Below are 6,450 nucleotides of genomic sequence, written 5' to 3' on the forward strand. Positions count from 1 at the left end.
TCTTCCTAATGAGGTATCTGAAGCATAAGAGCTGGACAGTGTTTTATTGCGACCCATAAAATTTCCACTGGATCATTTTAGGAAGTACATCACTAGGACTTTCTTCCTAATCTGGAAGCTCCACTGTAACTTGTACACCGTGGTTGACTTTCCTGGTATTTGACAAACTGGTGGTATAATTCCCAGTATTGCAGCAACACACAATTTAACCTACTACGATAAATGGATATGTGTGGTCTGGATAGAAGTTAAGTGCAAAAGCACTCTCTCATGACTGAGTATATGAAGAAGAGCATGTCATCAGAACTGGAGGAAGTTCATAAACAACTAGTGATATGCAGCCTTGCTTGTTGAAAGTGAAGCACTTGCTGATGAAGACCAAAGACTATATAGTCTTCAGTATAGATTACACCTCAACATAAAGAAAACAAAAATCCTCACAACTGGGCCAATAAGCAACATCATAATAAGTAGAGAAGAGACTGAAGTTATCAAGGATTTCATTTTGCTTATGTACATAATCAGTGCTCATTGAAGCAATAGTCATGAAATCAAACGATGTATTGCATTGGGCAAATCTATTGTAAAAGATCTCTTTAAAGTGTTAAAAAGCAAAGACATTACTTTGAGGAGTAAGATATGCTTGATCCAAGCTATTGTATTTTCAGTTGCCTCATATGCATGTGGAAGCTGGACATAAGGAAGACCAAAGAAGAAAATGATGTCTTTGAATTATGGTGTTAGACAAGAATATTGAATATACCATTCACTGTTAGAAGAATGAGCAAATATGTGTTGGAATGCTGTTTTGAAGCAAGGTTGGGGAGACTCCATTTCACATACTTTGGACATGCTAACAGGAAAGACCAGTCCCTGGAAAAGGACATCATTGTTGGTAAAGAAGAGGGTGAGTGAAAAAGAGGAAGACCTTCAAAGAGATGGATGGACACAGTGGCTGCAACAATGGATTCACACCTAGATTGTGAGGACAGTCCAGAACCGGGTAGTGTTTCCTTCTGGTGTGCAAACGGTTGCCATGGGTTGGATGTGATTGGATGGCATCTGACAACAATTAATAGAAACTGACTAGCATGGTGTCTGACATACGTGATCAAAGTTAATTCCTAAAAAATAAATTGGAACTAAGTAATGGTAATGGTTGTATAACATGGTGAAGTACATATAAAAATGGTTGAAATGGCCAATGTCTTGTTACATACATTTTACCACAATGTAAAAAAAAAAAAATTCCTTTCTTCCTTCCAGCAATGGAACACATAGCTGACAAATGTAGGAGTTCATCAGCCACCGATGCCCATCCACAGCCCCTTGAGATAAATGGCTACTAAGATTTCTTCTAGCCATAACAATCCAAGTTCACAGGGTCAATCTGGACTTTAAATACAGCTTTAAGACTTCCCAATCTGCCATTGCTTTCAAAGATATCTTATGCTTTCCAAAGTCACTTGAATTTATATGGAATGTTAATGGACAAACTGAAGAAAGTATGTGTGTGTGTTTGGGAGGAGGGGCAAGTAAGTTTGGAAAACTAAGTCAAATGAAATCAAATGTCTAGAATCCCCTTCCTAAATTTTCCACTAACTCGTGTATTCTGTGGGTATCACTTCTGGGGGCATTTGCAGGCCCTCAGTGCAGAGCTTCAGTGACCTTCTCTGAAGGAAGTACCACCCTAGCTGGGGAAAAGGAGGTGGGATCTGATAAGTGGTGACCAGGGAAGACTCAGAAATGAGACCCTTACATATGCAGGTGACATTAGTCTGGGGTATTGGGTACAGCAATTGCAGAAACACATTACAAATGAAGAATGTTTGGCATTGTGTCCCCTCCTTGGCAGATGTGTCCAAACATGTAAAAGACCTGAGCACTGGCCTGCAATAGGTGCTGTACACTGTTAACTATAATTAGCTCCAGAGAGAATGACTCTCTTACTAAACATCTTTCATTCCCTTTGAAAAGCACTATCTTCAACCATATACATAGTGAAGGACCAGACTTTTTTTCTTTTACTTTTTGGATTTCTTACTATGGAATGATACTTTTGCAAAAATCAATGAAAATAAATTACCAGAGGAAAACATGAAAAGAAAGACACACAAAAATGTTGTTGCTGTCCAGAAGGTTCTGACTCACAGTGCCCCTGCATAGAGTTTCCAAGACTTTACATCTTCTCCGGAGCTGAAAGCTTCATCTTTCTCTGGTGGAGTGGTAGGCAGGCTCAAACCACGGACTTTGTGGTTTGCAATCCAGTGCTTATCATATGGAGCCGCTGCACTCTACACAATATATAAGCCCCCATTTTTGTACTATCAGATTTAACAGACTTAAAATTGCTATAAAATTTCGTGACATTTTCTCTACTTACCAGGTGCGGACCAGTAACAGCAGTTTTCAGAAAAACAGCAGCCGTGGGCTACATGTTGAGCAGCACTGATTAGAATACCCTAGTACATAAGGGGACCTGGAGGTGCAGTGGAATAAGCATTGGGCTGCTAACCTTAAGGTTGGTGGTTCAAACCCACCAGTTACTGCCTGGGAGAAAGATGTTACCTAAATATTTCATCTTGGAAACCCTAGGGAGCAGTTCTACTCACTATGACTTGGAATGAACTCGGTGGCAATGGGTTTGGGTTGGGTTGGCAGTAAGAAATAGAAAAGTCAGTCCAAATAAGCTTGACCCACAGTGGCTCACAAAGTGGAATTCTAGCGGTGGGGCAGGATTTAGGATTGGCCAATCAGAGGCTCTAAAGGCAGACAAAGGACACAGATACACTTTTCCTCTCTGCCATTTTCACTTTGGCTGTACTCTGGGTTGGTTTACCTCTCACTGGAATATAAACAAAGAACCTTGTTGTATTTTAGGTTTAGAAAGTACACTTTCATGTAATTCAACTTTGTGATAAGCACCTACAGGTTAAATTGATGTTTCTAATATCTGAAATCATGCTGGGGATTTTTTTCCCCCCCCCAAGAATTGCTAAAACTGAGGGAGGAGTCCTGGTGTGGTGCTGTAGGGTAAACACTGGATGCAAGGTTGGCTTGAACTGCAATGTCAACAGTTCAAAATCACCAGCTGCTCCTCAGAAACCCTATACAGGGTCTCTGTGAATCAGAACTAACTTGATGGCACTTAACAACAACAATAAAACTAAGGGATTTAACTTTAGGCAAAACAATGAAAAAAGTTTCATATTTCTGTGTGGAGTAGTTAAGAACTATGACTCTAGACGCTGACCTAGCCCATGTGGGCTAGAGCTGATAATGAAGCAGTCAGCTGTTCTGAAGTAGGAGGAGGCATGCGAGAACTCCCAAACTTGCAGATAGTACCCATTTGACCTGGTGTGGTGCTGTGGGCTAATGCATCAGACTGGAAAGTCGTTTGAACTGTAAGGTCGGTGGTTCAAGCTCACCAGCTGCTCCTAGGAAACCCTATACTGGGTCACTATGGGTCAGAATCGACTTGACAACACTTAACAACAATCCATTTGACCTAGCTTGGAAGGCTAGCTGACCAACTCAAGCAGATGCAGATGAAGAAGTTTGATATAGGGAGCAAGTGTAAATTGCTACAATTTGATGAACTGGACCTTTGCTTATGGATGCAGTTGCTCAAAATTCCAACCAAAAGGGAAGGACTCTTCATATCAAGCATCAGGCTTGCCTCCTCAGTCCATTGAGTTAATAGGGACGGGTAACTTAAACATTGGCTATAAAAAATGGAGGAATGTAGAGGCATGAAGTGGTTGGTGTACAAGCTTTCATGAGCTTGCTTAGTTTTAGAATGAGGCAGGTAAAATAGAATTCCCACTAAATGGTTTTCCTCTTTTCCTGATGGGTCTGGTGAAAGGGGATGAGGGAGGATGGGGATAGGATTTTATGATTTAATTGTGTAAAATTGTTATTAGGACTAATTGTGATAGTCACAACAGAAAATGTAGAAGATGTGTAACTAAAAGGGGGGAGTAGTTAATCTTGCGTTTCAGGAACAAAGGACCCTAGGACCAGCAAAAGGGAAAAGCATGAGTGGAGCGTAGGATTCTAAACAGAATATCAGCAATAGTTGAGACAGTGACAGAGGTGCTGGCATACACAAAGAGAGCAGCTGAAGACTATAGGCCCAATTATCTAAAATATTTGCACCTACCAACCACTTTCTACTTCTTTTTTAAAGTTTAGAAGCATCCGGGAGCATTTAAAAAATATAAAAGAATGATGCCCATGCCAAACCCAGACCAATTAAATTAGAATCTGCAAGAGTGGGATCTGAGCAGGGTCATTTTCTAAAGCTCTCCCCAGGTAAGTCTACTGGGCAGCCAGGGCAGGGAACCACTGGAATAAGCCAAGAATTGGGTAGACCCACACCCTGATGTCATGACTGATGAGCAGGAAGGAAAGCGAGGGGCTTCTTGTAAAGAGCTTTTCCCTGCCTCAGTATAGTTGTTGAGGGCATGATGCTCTGAGCTATGGTAGGTAGCCACCTTGTGATCCCAAGGCCACTGGCCCAAGAACCAAAAGCCAAGATACCGAAGATGGCCAAACAGGAACATAAAGAGAGTCTGCAGCTCCTTAATCATAGCTTGGAACCACCGACCCTCAAACTGCTTAGCTTAAGAGTTATTTTTATGTGATAAAGAAATCTTTTTCTTTTGTATAAGTCACTTCTGTCAGTCAGGGTCAACCAGGAACACAAAAACCATCTGGAGTCTGAAAACAGAGGAAATTTCATGCAGGCAACTGATTATGTGGCTAATGAAAACAGCTGAAAAGCCAAACAGGGTACAGTGAAACAACCCAGAGATTTGCAAAACCTCCAGAGCCCGCCCACCCAGGACTGGAGGGACAAATGGAGAAAGAAGATGTTATTGCCAGATCCCAGGGACTAGAGTAACTGGCAGAAGCTGGAACTGTCCTAGACCTATGTGACAGACTTGAGACCACAGAAGACACCCAGTCACTGCTGGAGAGACCCCCAGAGTCAGTAAAAGGTGGCGAAATACTCTTATTTCCTGAGCTTTACATTGCTTCACCAGAAAGATGTTTTGCTGTTGTTGTTAGGGGCCATCGAGTCTGTACTGACTCATAGCGACCTTTTGCACAGCAGAACAAAACACTGCCTGATCCTGGGCCAACCTCACTACTGTAGCCACACTTGAGCCCATTGATGTTCCCACTGTGCCAATCCATCTCGCTGGGGTCTTTCTCTTTTAATGTGACCCTCCACCTTACCAAACATGACATCCTTCTCCAGCGACTGGTCCCTCCTGACAGTATGTCTGAAGTATGAGAGACGAACTTTGGCCATCCTGGCCTCCAAGGAGCACTTTGGCTGTACTTCTTCCAACACAGATCTGTTGGTTCTTTTGGCAGACCATGGCACTTTCAATATCCTCTTCCAACACCATGACTCAAATGCATCAATTCTTCTACGGTCTTCCTTATTCACTGTCCAGCTTTCGCAAGCATATGGGGCTATTAAAAATAGCATGGCTTGGGTCAGACGCACCTTAGTCCTCAAGTTGACATCTTTGTTCTTCAATACTTTAAAAAGGTCTTCTGCAGCAGATTTGCCTAATGCAATACGTTGTTTGATTTCTTGACTGCTGCTTCCATTGAGTGTTGATGGTTGATCCAGGAAGAATGAAGTCCTTGACAACCTGTGTGCTTTATTGACTATGCAAAGGTGTTTGATTGTGTGGATCATGACAGGCTATGGACAACATTGAGAAGTATGAGTATTCTGGAACACTTGTGTTCATGAGGAATCTGTCCATGGACCAAGAGGCAGTTGTTTGAACAGAACATGGTAACACTGAAGGGTTTAAAATTAAGAAAGGTGTGCGACAAGGTTGTATTCTTTCACCATACTTACTCAACCTGTGTGCTGAGCAAATAATCCAAGAATCTGGGTTCTTGTAGGAGACCACAATCACTGAGGTGTTGAGGCCCTGTGTCATGGACAAAAATCCAACACGATGGCCGCTCTCAGGCTTGCTAGCCAGGGACCCTGAGGGCTCAAGGAAGTAACCTCCGGTCGTCCCGGGTTCATTGGCTTTTACGAACTCACTGTTGGGCTAGCTCTGTATAATTTTCTTTAGTCCTATCACTCATTCTGTGCTTCGAACTCCAGTAATTGTAGCTTCTGAGAAAATGGTTTTTTTAATGCCTCTCTTAATGCCTCCACTGTGTTGGCAGTGAGTAGGGTCCTGGGAACGAATCTTTCTGAGGTACAAGCGATAGCCACCTGGGATGAGTGTCAGAACTGTTCCTTATTTGATTATGTTCAATATTAACTTAGAACATGAGCTCTTGATTATCCATGTACATTAATGAAACCGAATTTCCCCATAGAACCGAGGCAGTCAAACTTCCTCAGAGGATGAACAAGGACAGGTTTACTGGGATTAAGCAGGGAGGTTCTGGAGAGGAACTGCC

The sequence above is a fragment of the Chrysochloris asiatica genome, unplaced genomic scaffold, assembly GCF_000296735.1.
Source record: "Chrysochloris asiatica unplaced genomic scaffold, ChrAsi1.0 scaffold00249, whole genome shotgun sequence".
In the NCBI taxonomy this organism is placed as follows: Eukaryota; Metazoa; Chordata; class Mammalia; order Afrosoricida; family Chrysochloridae; genus Chrysochloris; species Chrysochloris asiatica.